Source organism: Bombina bombina, chromosome 4 (assembly GCF_027579735.1).
Source record: "Bombina bombina isolate aBomBom1 chromosome 4, aBomBom1.pri, whole genome shotgun sequence".
NCBI lineage: Eukaryota > Metazoa > Chordata > Amphibia > Anura > Bombinatoridae > Bombina > Bombina bombina.
In genome coordinates this window covers 460,555,371-460,575,257 of record NC_069502.1, presented here as the reverse complement: position 1 = coordinate 460,575,257, position 19,887 = coordinate 460,555,371, and the positions used below count along the sequence as shown (strand labels likewise).

The following is a 19,887-nucleotide window of genomic DNA, read 5'->3' as shown; positions in this document are numbered from 1 at the left end:
CTTACAATTGCATGCTCTATCTGAATTGTGAAAGAAAATGTTTTGGGTTTAGTATCCCTTTAACCCCTGGTTGTAAAACGCACTTAAGGACCAGCGTCTTACCCTGTATGACGCTGCTGTCCTCCTGGGCCTCTCTCTGCCCCAATCTCACTACTTTTAGCGAGATCACGGCAGAGCGAGGCACATGACATGTTCCTTAAAGGGACATTAAACACTAAATACATGCTAGATAGAATGATACATTCAAAGAAAAGATTAGTACATGACTAACATGTAGATGTATTTTTTAAAGTTTCATTAGTTGTTTAAAAAGTGACAAAATAAGTGTAAAGTTTTAGTGTCTATAAAACACTGGGAGCTGCCATGTTGTAACTTGTGTTACCTTCTCTGCTGTGGCCAATTAGGGACCATTATAAATAGGTCACTAGAGTGTGCAGCCAATGGTTGTGCTGGATTTAACAGTGTTCTGCACTTCCATTTCTAACAGGAACTGAAAAGCTCACAATTTCTGAATGGAATTACAGGCAAAGAGGACAAAATAAATAATGAAAATATATTGCAGAGTTGTTTTATATATACAATTTATCATTTTATATTACCATCTCAAAGTGTTTAATGTCCCTTTAAAGGGATTTTCCAGCCAAAATTAGAAACCCCATGGGTGCATTTTGGTATTGAACAGAAGCAATTTTGTAATATACATGCATTAGTAAAAAAGGCTGCTAATAAAAGTTATAGCTGTCTCAAATGTGTATTTAAGTATGCTCCGTGCACCAGCATTTAAAACACAGCACTTGCTTAGAGAGCTTAAGTGCTTGTACCAGCTGGTAATGATGACTCAATTTGTTAATCGCTGACATGATACCAGCTCCACTGATGATCTGAGCAGCTGCATTATTTAAAATGTGGGTGCAGTGCAATATCTAGCTATGCTTCACATGCACACGCAGAGAAAAATTAAAGTTAAAGTTAGCCACCTATAATTCTAGTTAACAGTTCTATGATGTGCTATTGAGGGTGTGACGTCAGAGAGGTGGAGAATGAGTTATGTGTGGAGAAAGGGAAACGAAAGTAAGCAAAAACATTAGAGGGAGAGGTGGGACTTTTTATATACTGATATACACAACAACTTTTCAGCAGAGAGAAACCTGACACATACACATCGATCTAGCACAAAGCTGTGCAGGTAGGAATATGTGATTATACATGGGGAAGTATGATAGAGGGCAAATGTATTAGGTTAATTTTGGGTTAAATATAAAAACAGTGACACAAAGAATAATCATGAATTGAGTGTTCAGGTATGATATGAGGGTGTACATGTAGGAATATGGTTCCAGATATACATATGAAGTATAAAATGGTGCTGATATGGCAAGGTGAATGTGTGTGTGATTATATTATTTGTTCTCTTGGTATCTTTATTTGAAAAAGCAGGAATGTAAGTTCACAAGCCGGCCCATCTTTGGTTCAGCACCTGGGTACAGCTTGCTGATTGGTGGCTAAATGTACCCACCAATCAGCAAGAGCTATCCAGGGTGCTAAACCAATAATGGGCCGGCTGATAAGCTTACATTCCTGCTTTTTCAAATAAAGATGCCAAGAAAATAAAGAAAAAATGATAATAGGAGTAAATTAGAAAGTTGCTTGAAATTGCATGCTCTATCTAAACAACGAAAGAAAACATTTGGGTTCAATATCCCTTTATTAAAAATGATGCCCTCTAACCTCAAGCAAATGGCACGGGAAGCATTTGCAGAGAATTCCATCTTTCTAAGCTCCTCTCTTTCTAAGTGATAATCTTTTAAAGGAAAACTAAACCCAAATTATTTATTTCATGATTATGATAGAGCATGCAATTTTAAGCAACTTTCTAATTTACTTCTATTATCAATTTTTCTTTGTTTCTTGGTATCTTTATTTGAAAAGCAGGAATGCAAGCTTAGAATCAGGCCCATATGTGGTTCAGCACCTGGGTAGCATTTGCTGATTGGTGGCTAAATGTAGCCACCAATCAGCAAGCTCTACCCAGCAGATACAGTTTGTTAATTCGCTTGTTGTGGGACAGTGTCAAATGCTTTGTTGAAATCTAGATATGCTACATCTACTGCTCCACCTTGGTCTAACACTTTAGTTATATCATCAAAAAAACAATTAGATTAGCTAGACATGATCTTTCTGATTTAAAGCCATTCGGATTTGTGTCCTCTACATTGTTTGTCTTTATGTTAGTCTTCTTTATTTATTTTAAGAGAGTTTCCATTAATGTATTTACTACTAAGTTAAACTGACTGGCCTGTAGTTACCAGAGTCTTCCCTACTGCTCTTTTATGAAGCGGGACTACATTTGCTATTCTCTAATAATCTGGAACTGCCATCACTGTTCCGGGAAGGCTTTCCATGAGGTTTTGGAGTGTGTCACTGGAAATTTGTGCCTATTTAGCCAAAAGAGCATTTGTGAGGTCAGACACCAATCTTGGATGAGAAGGTCTGACTCACAATTGTCATTCCAGTTCATTCAAAAGGTTTTCAATGGGGTTGAGGTGAGGGCTTTGTGCAGGCCTCTCACCAAACTCCTCCACACCAAACTCAAACCATGTCTTCATAGACCTCACTTTGTGTACAGGGGCACAGTCATACTGGAACAGGAATGTCCTCACCTAAACTGTTGCCACAAAGTTGGAAGCACCCAATTGTCTAAAATGTTCTCGCAACAGGTTTTGATTTACAGTCATCAGACAGATCGCTTCAGTTGCAATCTCCACGTCTTAGTCTCCTGAACGTTTCTGTTTTCTGCTCTTGAAGTCTGATATAGGTCTGAGCCATTCGCTTACTCTAATAGCTTGCACGCCATTCCAAGGCCTTATCCGGTTACCATAGAAATCGAAGTGCTTTGTTTTTTACCTTTAAACTGTCCCGCGGAAGGCCGCCAAATAAAGCGCATGCATCACCTGTCTAACCACTGCAATTATTTTTTTGTCTGGTTGTCGCGTTCTTGTGGCCACATATAAGATAAAAGGGCCACACAACCGTCTCCTGGATAATATTAGGAGCTAATGGAAACGGGAAGTACGTTATTTTAAATTTTTATCTCTTGGTAGTACGTTGATTAGATAACCGGACAACAATAAACGCATCATTATGTTTATCATATTTTTATGATACACTCTTTAGGTTATAGGTTTTATTTAAAATAATGCGTAATTTATGTACGAAGCACATACATTGTGCAGTTACTCTAAAACATGATGCAGTAGTTTAGCGAGGGACGGCTAGAGGGCACAACAAATTAATGTTTTCACATGCAAAAGGGTTAACCCCCATGCAGCAAGCATTTTTTGTTACTCTGTTATTTAAATAAAAATGTGCACAAACTTTTCACATTGAAAGTAGTATTTATTGTGTTCAATGTTAAAGTGATCCCCATATCACGTCACTACTAAAGGATCAGCATTTAACCCCGCCCTTTAATGTGATTAGTTGAACTTCCGCATAATTAACATTGGTATATTAAACGAAGACTTTATACCTTTATACATTAAAATAAATATAAATAAAAAAGAAGCTATGAAAATATACATTTAAACAGGTCAGGGCAGTTTGATCGGAGGTCTGATGTAGCCACGGATGTTTCCTGCTCAGCAAGCTTCTTGTACTCACTGCTGCATTCAATTAATATTGGGTGTCCATATCTCACATGTTTTTTATGCATGTTTGGCCACCTACATGAGTTTGAATAGTTATACTGGTTTGTCATTCTCCCTCTTTTTGTGGTTGGGTAAGTCTATTACAGTTATTGATTTTTGTCATTTTTACAAAATAAAATAAAATCCAGTGACATTAATCTCACAAACTGAAATATCTCCATGCTGTTAAAGTCAACCAGGTTCAGTTAAAGTTAGCCACCTATAATTCTAGTTAACAGTTGATGTGCTATTGACGGTGTGACGTCAGAGAGGCGGAGAATGAGTTATGTGTGGAGAAAGGGAAACGAAAGTAAGCAAAAACATTAGAGGGAGAGGTGGGACTTTTTATATACTGATATACACAACAACTTTTCAGCAGAGAGAAACCTGACACATACACATCGATCTAGCACAAAGCTGTGCAGGTAGGAATATGTGATTATACATGGGGAAGTATGATAGAGGGCAAATGTGTTAGGTTAGTTTTGGGTTAAAGGAACATGAAACCCACATTTTTTCTTTAATGATTTAGAAAGAGCATGCCATTTTAAACAACTTTCCAATTTGCTTCTATTATCTAAATTGCTTCATTCTCTTGGTATCCTTAGTTAAAAATCACATCTAGGTAGGCTCAGGAGCAGCAATGGATTACTGGGAGCTAGCTGCTGATTGGTGGCTGCACAGCAATGCCTGTTTTCATTGGTTCACCAGATATCTTTTCCGATAGCTCCCAGTAGTGCATAACTGCTCCTTCAAAAATGGATACCAAGAGAATGAAGCAAATTAGATAAAATTAGATAAAATAAGTAAATAGGAAAGTTGTTTAAAATCAAGTTCTATTTGAATCTTTGAGTCTTCAAGTGTTTTATACAGATATCATTTAACCCCTTGATGTCTGTGATAGTCAAATGCTGCATGTGCGTTTCTAGTGATCGAGGAGTTAAATCACAACCTCAATTATATTTTGCAGTGGTCACATTTAACCCTTTTATTGCACTTTTGTGTGTGACAGGCAATTAATAGGTAGCTTGTTACTACTGTTTTACTGACCTCTGGTGGGTTACAAATCATTGTGTTGCAGCCAGGAAATCAAGGAGGTTTAAAAATATAAGATCCTTGTGTTAAAAACGACTGTTGCGCTACTGGTATATAGGTGGTTAAAACACTGTTACGGGCATGTGATGATTTCAGTGAGGGGGGTTAAAAAAATAAATCACAACTCTGCGTGTGTTACCAGTAGCCATTCGACTTAAAATGATTGGTCATTTGTGAAAAATCTGTGTGGAATTGTTGGTGAGAATAAGGCAGCATTGGGAGACACATAGGGTGGAAATGGCCCATAGAATGTAACTATGAAGCTTCTGGTCTTTCTACAACCGTACAATGCCCAATTGCCCATTCAAAATAATGTGTATATCTTAATTTTCCATAGTACATTAAAAAGAGACAGATACAATACTTCCTCTGCAGCACATGTGATTTATAGATAAGTGGGCATAAATCAATAAAATGTATAATGTTTGTAACAGGTGATTTTATTTCAATATAATACTAGGAATAAATATCATTATTGGCTTCAAACTTTTTTGCCCCTATTTAAAGGGATACTAAACAAAAAAAAAATATTTTCATGATTCAGATAGAGCATGGAATTTTAAGCAACTTTCTAATTTACGCCTATCATCAATTTTGTTTCGTTCTCTCTGTATCTTTATTTTAAAAGCAAGAATGTAAGTTTAGGAGTGGGCCCATTTTTGGTTCAGCACCTGTTTAGTGCTTGCTGATTGGTAGCTAAATGTAGCAAACTATCAACAAGTGCTACCCAGTGTTCTGAACCAAAAATGGGCCGGTTTCTTAGCTTACATTCCTGCTTTTTCAAATAAACATAGCAAGAGAACAAAGAAACAATGATAATAGGAGTACATTAGAAAGTTCCTTACAAATGCATGCTCTATCTGAATCATGAAAGAAAATGTTTTGGGTTTAGTATCCCTTTAACCCCTGGTCGTAAAATGCCCTTAAGGACCAGTGTCTTACCCTGTATGACGCTGCTGTCCTCCTGGGCCTCTCTCTGCCCCAATCTCGCTACTTTTAGTGAGATCATGGCAGAGTGAGGCCCATGACAGCAGCGTCGTACAGGGTAAAGGCTGCTAATAAAAGTTATAGCTGTCTCAAATGTGTATTTAAGTATGCTCCGTGCACCAGCATTTAAAACACAGCACTTGCTCAGAGAGCCTAAAATGCTAGTACCAGCTGGTAATGACTCAATTTGTTAATCGCTGACATGATACAAGCTCCACTGATGATCTGAGCAGTTGCATTATTTAAAATGTGGGTGCAGTGACAATATCTAGCTATGCTTCACATGCACACGCAGAGAAAAATGTTAACCCTAAAACAGTGGTAACTTTTACTAGAAGCATTTTTGCCAATACAAGTATATTGTAAATATGTGCAGTTCATTTTGACTGGAATGTCCCTTTAAGGGCCTAACAAAGGGGCTCCCAGAGAAGCCTTTACATTCATTTGTGCCATGATTGCACAAGCTGTTTGTAAATAATTTCAGTGAGAAACCTAAAGTTTGTGAAAAAGTTTAGTTTTTTTTTTTTTTGATCACATTTGGCAGTGAAATGGTGGCATGAATATATCAAAATAAGTATCTAACTGCAATACTTTCTGCTTGGCTGTCAGGCAGTGCAGTAGCCAGTTCTTCTCTCGCTCTTCCTCCATACACACAGCCCCTGATTAAAAGCAACCAGCAAGTGGGGGGGGGGGGGGGAGCAGGTCAGGTCAGTTTGATCGGAGGTCTGATGTAGGTTTGTGGCTGACAGAGGGGCTGCACAGCCATAGAAACATTGATACGATTCATAGATAGGCCCAGCAAGTCTTCCCATATTTCCAAATCCAAATGGCTTGATAAAAGTTATTTAAATGTAATTACAAAAACATTAAAAACATGTACAGCATGGGATGGTGAATAGCACCTGCAAAGAACAAACACTGCAGTCACTGATAGAGTTGCCACCTGAGCCATGTTTTCCTGGACACGTATGAGTTACACATGCTGCAGGGTGTGCAGGGAGGAACATGAATAGTACTGTCCAGGATCACTATTCGTGTGCTGTCCAGGGGTGCAATTCATGTTCCCCTCTGCACACCCTGCAGCATGTGTAACTCATAAATGTCCAGGAGAACATGGCCGATGTGGCAACCCTAGTCACGGATGTTTCCTGCTCAGCAAGCTTCTTGTACTCACTGCTGCATTCAATTAATATTGAGTGTCCATATCTCACATGCTTTTTATGCATGTTTGGCCACCTACATGAGTTTGAATAGTTATACTGGTTTGTCATTCTCCCTCTTTTTTTGGTTGGGTAAGACTATTACAGTTATTGATTTTTGTCATTTTTACAAAATTAGAGGGAGAGGTGGGACTTTTTATATACTGATATACACAACAACTTTTCAGCAGAGAGAAACCTGACACATACACATCGATCTAGCACAAAGCTGTGCAGGTAAGAATATGTGATTATACATGGGGAGGTATGATAGAGGGCAAATGTGTTGGGTTAGTTTTGGGTTAAAGGGACATGAAACCCACATTTTTTCTTTAATGATTTAGAAAGAGCATGCCATTTTAAACAACTTTCTAATTTACTACTATTATCTAATTTGCTTCATTCTCTTGATATACTTTGCTGAAAAGCATATCTAGATAGGCTAAAGTAGCTGCTAATTGGTGACTACAAATAGTTACCTCGTGTGATTGGCTCACCCATGTGCAATGCTATTTCTTCAACAAAGGATATCTAAAGATTGAAGCAAATTAGATAATAGAAGTAAATTGGAATGTTTTTTTAAAATTGCATGCTCTATCTGAATCATAAAATACATTTTTGGGGTTTAATGTCCCTTTAACTATAAAAACCGTGACACAAAGAATAATCATGAATTGAGTGTTCAGGTATGATATGAGGGTGTACATGTAGGAATATGGTTCCATATAAATATGAAGTATAAAATGGTGGTGATAATGGCAAGGTGAATGTGTGTGATTATATTATTCGTTCTCTTGGTATCTTTATTTGAAAAAGCGGGAATGTAAGCTTACGAGCCGGCCCATATTTGGTTCAGCACCTGGGTACAGCTTGCTGATTGGTGGCTAAATGTACCCACCAATCGGCAAGAGCTATCCAGGGTGCTGAACAATAATGGGCTGGCTGATAAGCTTACATTTCTGCTTTTTCAAATAAAGATGCCAAGAAAACAAAGAAAAATTGATAATAGGAGTAAATTACAAAGTTGCTTGAAATTTCATGCTCTATCTAAATAACGAAAGAAAACATTTTGGTTCTGTATCTTTTTAATAAAAATTATGCCCTCTAACCTCAAGCAAATGGCAGGGGGAGCATTTGCAGATAATTCAATCTTTCTAAGCTCCTATCTTTCTAAGTGATAATCTTTTAAAGGGATACTAAACCCAAATTATTTATTTCATGATTCGTATAGAGCATGCAATTTTAAGCAACTTTCTAATTTACCCCTATGATCAATTTTTCTTTGTTCTCTTGGTATCTTTATTTGAAAAGCAGGGATGTAAGCTTAGAATCAGGCCCATATGTGGTTCAGCACCTGGGTAGCATTTGCCGATTGGTGGCTAAATGTAGCCACCAATCAGCAAGCGCTACCCAGGAGATACAGTTTATGAATTTGTTGTGGGACAGTGTCAAATGCTTTGTTGAAATATAGATATGCTACATCTACTGCTCCACCTTGGTCTAACACTTTAGTTATGTCATCAAAAAAACAATTAGATTAGCTAGACATGATCTTTCTGATTTAAAGTGATTCTGATTTGTGTCCTCTACATTGTTTTTCTTTATGTACGTCTTCTTTATTTTAAGAGTGTTTCCTTTAATGTATTTACTACTAAGTTAAACGGACTGGCCTGTAGTTACCAGAGTCTTCCCTACTGCTCTTTTATGGAGTGGGACTACATTTGCTATTCTCTAATAATCTGGAACTGCCATCACTGTTCCGGGAAGGCTTTCCATGAGGTTTTGGAGTGTGTCACTGGAAATTTGTGCCTATTAAGCCAAAAGTGCATTTGTGAGGTCAGACACCAATCTTGGATGACTCACAATTGTCATTCTAGTTCATTCAAAAGGTGTTCAATGGGGTTGAGGTGAGGGGTTTGTGCAGGCCTCTCACCAAACTCTTCCACACCAAACTCAAACCATGTCTTCATGGACCTCACTTTGTGTACCGGGGCACAGTCATACTGGAACAGGAATGGCCTCACCTAAACTGTTGCCACAAAGTTGGAAGCACCCAATTGTCTAAAATGTTTTTGTATCCTGTAGCATTAAGATGACCCTTTACTGGAACTAAGGAGCGTAGCCCAAACCCTGAAAAACAGACTATAAGGGGTTACATTTTTTAGTTTCATTCAGTCAACCTGACACCAACCCTCCCAAATACCAACTTATATATATAATAATGACACAACACTCAGGGTTGGGAGAAAAAACCACCTCCCCAACAGGGGGAGGGGTTGCTTTATTAAATAAATAAATAACTATAATCCTGATTAACCACCAAGCTGGCAAGAAGATCTTGTCCTAATTAACCCTCTAAGGGGTGTGGCCGCACTGGAAATGAGGACGCCCTCATTCCGCCTACATCTCCGCCCAAGGAAGATCGACCAGCGAGCCGACCTATCCCTAGCCCCTCGGCGACTAGGGTCCTACACGCCCACTGTACCTTCCTTCTATGATGTTACCGGCCAATTAGATTGTTATGCCACACCCCTTTCCGCCGCCCTTGGGAAAGCATGCCGCCATGCAAACCCCCACCTATCAATTTCAGGGTTAACGGAGTCTCCAATACTGGATAGTCAACGGTCCCCCAGCCAAAAGACTGTTAGTCCCGAAGGGAGACCCCATACTATCAATTAACGCCTTTGGGCTTACAAAGGTCCACATGACTATGTAGCCCCCTGCCAAAGGAAACTAAGCCAGCTGTTACGAACTGAAACTCCTCCATCTGCTACCGGACCTGTAAAAAATCAGACAACGAACAACCGCCAAACAGGGAGGGCTGGGAGGGAAGACAAAAAACAGGTTAGTGGTTTACTTTCAGTTCTGCAGCTCTATTATTAGCTCTGAATCTCCACCCTCTCAAGCTCCCTCCCCCTGCTCTGCAGGGAACACTCCTATCTTTTTAACCCTATACCTGCTTTCCTTCCTTTCAAAAAATTACCCCTTAACTTGTTACATCCCTAATTAGGTATTCCACTTTCCTAAGGGGTTACATTTTTTAGTTTCATTCAGTCAACCTGACACCAACCCTCCCAAATACCAACTTATATATATAATAACGACACAACACTCAGGGTTGGGAGAAAAAAACACCTCCCCAACAGGGGGAGGGGTTGCTTTATTAAATAAATAAATAAATAACTGACTTCCGGTGGGAGGGCTTAGCGGATAGCAGCAGAGAACGAGAGCTCCGACATTGTGAGCTTAAAAACGCTAAAATATCTGATCCTTTGCTGCTAATCCGCCTTCCCCATAGCTATATCTTGTTGGGTACTCCCTCATCGGATAACGCCGACTGATAAAAAAGCAGCTGTGCAGAGTTTGCCATCTACTCTGGCCCCTGTTAGCGCTGAAGTGTAAAAACCCACGTGGAAAGTGGCTCTCAACATCCTTCGCCTAATCTGACCCTCTAGACAAAGGTACCTGGAGCAGGGGAGATTCTCATCTGGCCCATCCGAGTGCCTGGAGCCCCGGTGGAAAAGCGGGCCTGGACTTGCATGGATACCTTCCATGCGGTGTAGCGTGGGTGCAGGGGACTTCTAACAGGTCAGTCACGCAGTCACAGTTGCGCACCTATTGTGCCCCGGAGCTGTGGGGCCTGCCTTGCACACTTGCACCTGTTGCCCCGTAAAGGTTACATAGACTGGCATTGCTGTGTGGGTTGCCTGGATCAGCACAGATATAGCAGGGACATAACATGCAAAACCTTACCCAATTGTGGGGCGGACATAGGCCTCCGCAGACATTTTGTTACCGGACACACGGCCAACGCTGGTCCTGGCGACTGCGCTAAGGCAGCAATATCGCAGGCAGGACATCTTTTGTAAGTGGCCCATACAAACCTTTTCTCACTTTGCAACTTGACTGCAGGCACTGTAACAGGCTAGACATTAATTTGACTTTGATGCATACCTTGTTTGCGACCTAGAGGCTGAGGCCTGCTTTGAACACCTGCACTTGTGACCCCGGAGGGCTCATGGAGTCTGATATATGAAAGATCCAGTCTGAAACAGGTGACTAGCATTGATTCAGCAGTGATATAGCAAATAGGGGGATCTATTCACACAACTTTCACTCCCAGGGGACCGGTGGTGAACAAGTGGAACACTTTCTTTACCTTTCTGGGTGTACATAGTGCCAGAGAACATTAGCAGTTATAATCACCGGTCTAGTGTCACGCACTGGAGGGGGTTTTGAGAGGTGGAGGATTCTGCCGATGAAAGTGGACGAGTACTTTCAGAGACTAGGCTCTTCTCAGGGTGGTAGAATGAGTCAAAAGAACAAAGGCAGTGACAGAAAGTCTAAACATCAGATGGAGACTCAGGCGGTGATTGAGCCATGCCCGGATGAAACTGCCAAACGCATGGGAGATCAGGCCCAACTCATGAAGGATCTGAAATCTTTTTTTCTTCCTAAAATGGAAAACTTGCAAGCAGGCCTTGATACCCTGACCAGTGAGGTCAGACAATATTCCACCCGCCTCTCGGATGCCGAGGGCCGCATTTCTGAGATAGAAGATAGGCAGGCTGAATCTAGTAATTCAATACAACAGATTCTTCGCCAAAACAAGATACTCCAAGAACGTGTGAATGACCTGGAAAACCGTAGTCGCCGCAACAACCTTCGGGTGGTTGGACTACCTGAAAAAGTTAAGGGCAAGGACCTCCTGGCCTTTACAGCCTTAATTTTACCAAAGCTTCTAGGAATACCTCAGGATATCTTGCCTTTGGATGTGGAGAGGGCCCATAGAATTGGGCCGGAGAAAAATCTGGAAAATGCCAATATGAAACCCAGGCAGGTGATCTTCAGGTGCCTTAATTTCCAGGAGAAGCTGAAGCTCTTAAGAGCCTACCGTCTCCAGAAAGAAGTCTTGTATGAGGGTAACAGAATTCTACTCTTCCAGGACTTCTCCTCGGAAGTTTCAAAGCAACGTAAAGATTTCTCACCTATCTGTTCCCGTTTGTATGAGCAGGGTCGTCAAGTGGCCTTGCTATTTCCAGCCAAGCTTCGTTTACTGACTCCCTCAGGCCCTAAGTTTTTCCACTCCCCCCGGGCAGTGGAGAGCTATTTGGAGACTGAGAGAAAACAGAGAGACCCTGATTGAAAGCCCTGAGTGAGAACTAATACGTAACTATATCTTGATTGCTAATGTTTATGTTCATATTTGCATTCATGGCATACATGGGGGAGACACCCCAAATAAGTTGTACCGCTGACACCCGAGGGTGTTATGCAACTAACGTCCATATTTTGTTATTTAGGTTAATGTTATTTAGGAATATGTTACAGTTGTTTTTTGAATGTTTGACTACTTTGCTGAGTTTTATAATCACTTATTTAGGGATCCTCATTTCTGTAAGAGCTATTATTAATATGAATGGGAGGATGCTAACTTATCTTAAAATGCTAGCACAGGGGAGATGTCTTATCTGCTTTATTTTAGGTAAAGGCTGTGTCCAGGGGATCCTTGGGGGTTCTAGGATTAAAGAAGATGTCCATGGATATGTAATCTGCTATGACCTTGTATATTTATGGTTCTTTTACTAGACAGGCTGATTTTGGGAATGTCTGAAATGCATGATATGTCAATCCTGAATGAATTCACAAGAGTGTTTGCTAGACCCAATGTATATTACAGCTTATTCATCTATCCCTGGCTAGGAACTAATGTAATTGTATGCCTTTTACTGTTTACAGGACTTGATGTTCCATTCTTACTGAGTCATAATCATTGTAATGTATTACTGTATATTCTTTCTCACAAGACAACCAGAGGAATAGGCAATGTAGGGGTTGCACTGTGGTATTTGAAAAGACACACCCTCAGTTTCACTACACCCCTCTCTCCTGGCCTTTCCTTCCCCCCTTCCCCCCCCCCCCCCCCCCTTTTTTTTTTTTTTTTTTTTTTTTTTTTTTTTCCCTATGTACCCCACCCTTAGGCCTTCCACTTATGTTGACTTGAATGACACTTAAATTGACATCATGGAATGTGGGAGGTATCAATTCTCTGATTAAGCGGAGAACAATACTCTCCCACCTGAGGAAATTGGACTCAGATATAGCATTTCTCCAGGAGACACACCTAATAGATGAGGAACATATAAAACTGCAACAAACATGGGTGGAACGGGTTTCCTACCTCTCATATACAAGCTCTTGTAGAGGCCTGGCCATATTATTTGGTAAACGCCTCCCAGTTGAGGTTTTATGCACGCACAAGGATAGGGAGGGAAGATTTCTTATACTGAAAGTTAACCTTCAGGGCAACATTTATGTTCTTTGTAATATATATGCTCCCAACTCTAAGACCTTGGTTTTCTGGGACACGTTGGTCCAGGCATTGGCTCAATTTGTGGGACACCCACTTATTCTTGGTGGGGACTTTAACCTTACTCCACACCCTCGGTTGGATAGGTCCTGGTTGGGTCATATAGATGTAGAGGCTAGGTTAATGAAACAAAAAGGGAAATTCGAGGTCTTTTCCAAGCTGCAATCTGACCTGGCGGTGTGTGACATATGGAGAAGGAGACACCCCTGGGAAAAGAATTATACGTGCTTATCAAAGGCTACTGGTTCCTTATCCAGGATAGACATGTTCTGGATATCGGAGTGCTTGATACCCAGGGTTAGCCAGGAAAAAATTTACACGGTTGTGTTGTCAGATCATGCCCCGGTGGGTCTTACATTGAAACTCACTCGTAGTAGACCAAATAGAAACACACTTAGATTTCCGTCTTACTTGGCTACCTCGGAAGCTTTTCAAAAGTTTCTAACACATTGTTGGAACGACTATTATACAGACAACCAACAACATTTAGTTACCCCACAGTTGTTCTGGGACACAGCTAAGGCGGTTTTGACGGGGCACATAATTTCCTATGTGGCAAACCTTAAACGTAGGGCAAAACAGAAATACGATGACCTCCAGGGACTTTTGGAACACTCTTACCAAGTGTGTTGTACAACCAGGTCTAGGGAGACACATGACGCGTTCATTCTGGCTAAGGAAGAATTGGAGACCTTTCTGAGGCAGAAAGCGGCATCTGACTTGCTGAAATCAGCGAGCAGATTCCATAGATATGGTAATAGGTCGGGCAGGTTGCTTGCAAATCTGGTGAATAGAAGGGAGATGGGCCGAGAAGTTGCGGTTATTCAGTTTCAGGGTAACACATACAAGACACCAATGGAGATAGCAGAGGGCTTTGCACTCTACTATAAGCAGTTATACTCTAACCAAGATGCTCCTCCGCCGGAAGTGCTTGAACACTTTTGGCGTTCGATAACACTCCCAACTCTAACAGAGAATCAATTGGAGTCCCTTAATGCCCCTATCTCGTCGGGTGAGTTACAAGCTATAATAAAATCCTTGGCTCGGGGTAAGGCTGCAGGCCCGGATGGACTCCCAATAGAGTTATATCGGTTGCTTCTGCCACAAGTAACGCCAGTACTACAACAAGTGTACAATGGCTTTTTTCAGGGAGAGGGATGCCCTTCAAACACCTTCGCCTCTGCCTATATAACATTAATCCCCAAGCCAGGAAAAGATCCCTTGGAGCCTGGATCATACCGCCCGATCTCACTCCTCAATTCGGACTATAAAATCTTTACCAAAATTCTTGCAAATCGTCTAAAAACTATCCTACCCACCCTACTTGACCCTGATCAAACTGGCTTCGTGTATCAGCGTACCTCGGTAACCAATCTGCGGCGGGTACTGCATGTTATTAACCATTACTGGCAGAGAGAACAGAGCCACACAGGGGATGACCACTCTGAGGCGTTCCTTCTCTCCCTAGATGCAGAAAAGGCCTTCGACCGGGTCGAATGGCCTTTTCTTTTTGATACCTTGGAGCGTTTTAACTTCAGGGGTTCGTACCTAGGAGTGTTGAAAAAACTTTACTCGTCTCCTCTTGCCCACATCCTAGTTAATGGATGCTTTTCTTCTGGCTTCTCCTTGAGGAGAGGCACTAGACAAGGATACCCTCTTTCTCCCTTGATCTTTGATCTCGCCTTGGAGCCCTTAGCAGCAAAGTTGCGTCAGGTTTTCCCAGGCGTGGCGGTGGGAAAGAATATCCTCCAGTTAGCCTTATACGCAGATGACATGCTTCTGTTTGTAGATTCGCCTAAAATCTTTGTGCCTGTCATCTTGAAAACCCTGGAGTCCTTTGGGAGATTCTCGGGTTACAAGATCAATAACACCAAGTCGGAGATCTTGTGGCTTAGTAGACGCGGATCGGATTCCACTACATATCCCTTTGTTGAGGTGCAAGATGCCCTCATATACTTGGGCATTAGGCTACACAGGAACCCGCACAAAATATACGGCCTCAATATCACGCAACAGTGTGACCTGATATGCTCCAAATTAGCCAGTTGGCATAATCTCCCCTTGAGCCTCACTGGTCGTATAAGCCTGTTCAAAATGTCCCTGCTACCTAAGCTCTTATACCCCTTATTGATGCTACCCTTTATGGTGACGAGGGGAGATGAGAGGAAACTGAACAGGGCTATGAACCGATTCGTATGGAAAGGGAAAAAATCCAGAATAGCGGCTAGTAAACTGCACTCTTCTTTCCTGAACGGAGGCCTGGGTTTACCACACATCCAGTGTTATAGCTGGGCGGCACAGATCAGATTAGTATTGGATTGGCAAATGGGAATGGCACACTTTTGTGACACCCAGCTAGAGGAGACAGTGATTGGTGTGTGTGGACTGGCTTATCTCCCGTACTGCAGACTGGGGGATCTGCCTCAACACATAAAAAATAACTTCCTGTACAGAGATCCGCTTCTGGTCTGGTCTAGGGCACACAAGATGTTGGGTCATACACATCCTGCGCTCAGGCATATACCCATTCGGGGTAACATTGATTTCCCAGGAGGAGATGAACACGCTCCTTTTGGGGTGTGGGGGGAGAGAGGATTGCAGAGGATTGGGGGTGCTCTGGATACATTGTTGCACACCGTCAGAATGTTTCAAGAGCTAAAAACTACTTATAATTTACCGAACCAGCATTTCTATGCATATCTACAATTAAGACACTATATTAAAACATTAATAGACAAAAACCCGGGGTTTTGGAGTCAGGCTCCTTTTGTAATCCCCCAAACAGCTTTTAAGTTAGGGAGTTTTTCCATTTCAGAAGTGTATCAGGAACTTTTACGCCATCATGTTACTAGGGTTCAAGAGGGTATGTTGGAAAAACTAAAATTGGATACCACCAATGAATTAACTATCCAAATGATTAAAGATAGCCTTATGAAAACCAAAGCAGCTACATTGGCACTGACATTGAGAGAGGCGCAAATTAGAATGATCAACAGAGATTATATTACCCCCAGCAGAAGGGCGAAATGGAGCCCCCATAGCCCAAATAGATGTGCGAAGTGTCAATTTCCAGACCCCTCCTTGATTCACTATTTCTATGAATGCCCGGGAGTTAGAAGGTTTTGGGGATATTTACAATATTGGCTTAAAATTAAATTGTCCATTGACATCTCTTATAATCCCACCAACATATACTTATTCACGTGGACTGGGGTTGTAAGTGGAAAGCAACCTTTACTGACACTCTGCACATTAGTTGCGAGACAGTGCATATTAACCTTATGGTGCTCACATTCCTCCCCGACAATGACACAATTTAAGAGGGCCCTATTTAAACAACTGTTTATTGAGAGGCAGGACGTGTTCTGGGACACCAAACTTAGATTGAGGCCTTTTCTGAAGAAATGGAGATGCCTGATTGAGAGACTGCCCACTGGGCAACAAAAACAGATACTGGCACCTTATGCTCAGCATGAGATTGTACTGGAGGGCATCCTGAGGGGAGACTGGCCGGCCTTGTCTCCTGGGGAACCTGCTCATGCCAGGGTTGACGATTCTGAACTAATCCTGATTGAATCCTTCTTTTGATCCCTTGCCCTTTCTTACTTCCTTGACTCACTCACCCACCTCACCCCCCTCATCTCCCCCTCTAATCCCCCTTTTTTTTTTTTCTCCCCACCTCCCCCCCCCTCCCAGACATACATTCATCTACTTAGGCTACTACAATGAAAGACCCAAGAGTAGCTTTGGAAATGTATAACTTGTGTGGCAAAAGTGGTTTTTGTAAGTTAGATTAGTTTAGGGTATTGTTAGACTAGTTCATATGGTTTATTATAAAAATTGAAAAATGTTATTGAGAGATACGTGCAAACCAACTACACAGAAAGAGACTTTGTTCTTTACACTCATTATGTTCATCGGATGGCTCCATGGTCAGCCTTCATATAAACGTCAACTACATATGGACTACTGCAATGATTATTATCTAATGTTGCCTTTCTTCAATTGATAAATATGTATGAGATGCACTCACTGTATGATTAATCATTGGCTGTACTTATGGATTGCCTGACAATTTGTTGTATTCTCAATAATAAAAAAAACGAATTTAAAAAAAAAATAAAAAAATAACTATAATCCTGATTAACCACCAAGCTGGCAAGAAGATCTTGTCCTAATTAACCCTCTAAGGGGTGTGGCCGCCCTGGAAATGAGGACGCCCTCATTCCGCCTACCTCTCCGCCCAAGGAAGATCGACCAGCGAGCCGACCTATCCCTAGCCCCTCGGCGACTAGGGTCCTACACGCCCACTGTACCTTCCTTCTATGATGTTACCGGCCAATTAGATTGTTATGCCACACCCCTTTCCGCCACCCCAAAGAGGACAAGGTACTCTTGCCCCACTAAACATAACTAGAAGCCAGGACCTGCCGAATATTCTCCAGGAACAAATCATTACCTGCATCAGATAAATGCACCTGATCCTTCCTAAACAAACCTGCATAATCAATACGAATATTGTCATGTAACACTACCTTCCCACCTGAAGCCAAAACCTCTTTGCAAACATCCCTATTTAGTTTTCTCTTTACACGAAAACCAGCCTTCCTAGTAGCCATATGCCTCCATATGTTCCTGGATATAATGTTTGACCATATAATGGTCACACCCTTAAACTGTGTTCTCAGCCACCTAACATCAGAAACCATAATATCAGCAAGATCTCCCATCGGCATAGTTCCCACATCATTTCCACCTAAATGAAGTAGAATCACATGAGGTCTCCCCCATCTCCTTCTGGCTTCGCCAATCTGCTCGGGCAATTGGGACCACAACATGCCCCTCCTACCCAGCCACCTAATCGACACTTTGTTAGTCGGCAATCCCAACTGCTGACCTCCCGCCCGGGATGCTGCCCGTATGGCCGCCCAATGAACATAAGAATGTCCAACTATCCAAATCCTTCGGCATCCCGTGTCCTGACCTGAAAAAACATCAACCAACAATAAGGTCCTGGCTTCCTCAAAGAAACACCAAAAAACACATCACTAACCATAGAACCACAAACATACTGCTCTTTAACCTACTACTGCTTCAGGGGCCTAATGTATTTCTTATACTGTCCGGAAGACCAACGGCCAATGACCTTGATCTCTCTCTCAGAACAACCCCCCATGGCTGCATCGGTGGCAGACCCGATGCGAAAAGAATGAGGAGCTACCACCGCTGGATCCCACCCCAAACTACAAACTACCTTCCGTAATACTGCTCTAAACTGAAACTGGGATAAAAAAGACCCATCCTCATGTACCAAAAACAGCCCCCCTACTCTTGGCCTAATTTGCCTAAATTTCTTACAAAGCAAAACTGGGCATATTGATGGCTCCACCTGCGATAGCAAATTGAGCCATCTACCCTTTCCTACCTGATCCGTTTTTGATCTAGCCACAAAGACTAGGACCGCCTGGTCCACTAACCTAACATGCTCATCCAATAAACCCATACCCGCAACAGTTTTGGATCGCGCCACTAATTCACTAATCCTGAGAGCAGCAAAGTACGCAAGCGAAAATGCTAACGAAAACAATAGTACCTCAAAACTAGAGTCACATACCACCTCAAGCTGTTGTATCAGCTGCGCTAGTCTCGCCCTAGTGATAGGCTCCCTCTCATCTCTTCTCTTAACCCCTAACCTGCATACCCCCTTCAACGCAGCCCTAGCCAAAAATTCTCTAGAAACATCCTCCACCCCATACAATTTAGAGAAAAATGCTACAGCCGCTGCTTTTCCACCTATAGCGCCAGGAGATAAACCTGCCCGATCTAAGGAGCCCAACCACATAATAAAGAACTGCACCGAAGGTGTCCTCCATGTGGTACCAAAAGACTGTAAAAATGTACCTCACTCACGCCAAGCCACGCTGTTCGCCTGCCACGTCCTAGGAGCCAGCGAGCCCTTCAGAAGCCTTAACGCAGCACCCCAGAACTCGCCACCTGTCAGAAATATGTGGGACACCCATTACCCTAAACCTCCACGTTTGTTGTCTGCACCCAAACTTAGCCCCCTAAAATGCCCTAAAGCTACATCTATCCCAATCTGAACCCCTTGGCTATCACCCCCAACAAAACCCACAACCGCGCCTAAAAACGACCCCAAGCCAAAATCGCCTAGAAAAAACATTCTCCCCAGGCGGAGAATTAACGTAGTGCCCGATAAGCCCCCGGCGAACCTCACACAATACATTGTACTCATCCTAAACTCCGCAACTTTGCCAAACGTCAACTCAAAGAATTGATAGCCACTGGCATATCAACCCCATCAACTACAACCTCCCTAAACACACTATTGGACTCGACAAACCAGACCAAGTCCAAACTTCACTGATTCCCACTTGGGCACCATGCCCAATGAGGACCTTCCAACAAAAACAGGGCATAGGGAACAACAACTGCCCAACAGAACTTCCAAACTATAACTTAAACTCGCCTGTAAAACCCTGCTGCTACTTTTTCGCGACCACCCTAATTGCCCGAAGGCATACCCCGCGGT

The 19,887-nt window shown here is 42.1% G+C and overlaps 1 protein-coding gene across 1 annotated transcript in view; it reads left to right on the top strand.

The window, feature by feature from the left end:
* The first annotated feature begins 7,116 nt into the window (after window positions 1-7,116).
* LOC128656430 (neurofilament heavy polypeptide-like) overlaps window positions 7,117-19,887 on the top strand; it is a 30,252-nt gene continuing 17,481 nt past the window's right edge. Inside the window, exon 1 of the mRNA XM_053710335.1 lies at window positions 7,117-7,204. The gene's annotated coding sequence lies outside the window, so the exon portion shown is untranslated. The remainder of the gene's footprint in view (window positions 7,205-19,887) is intronic.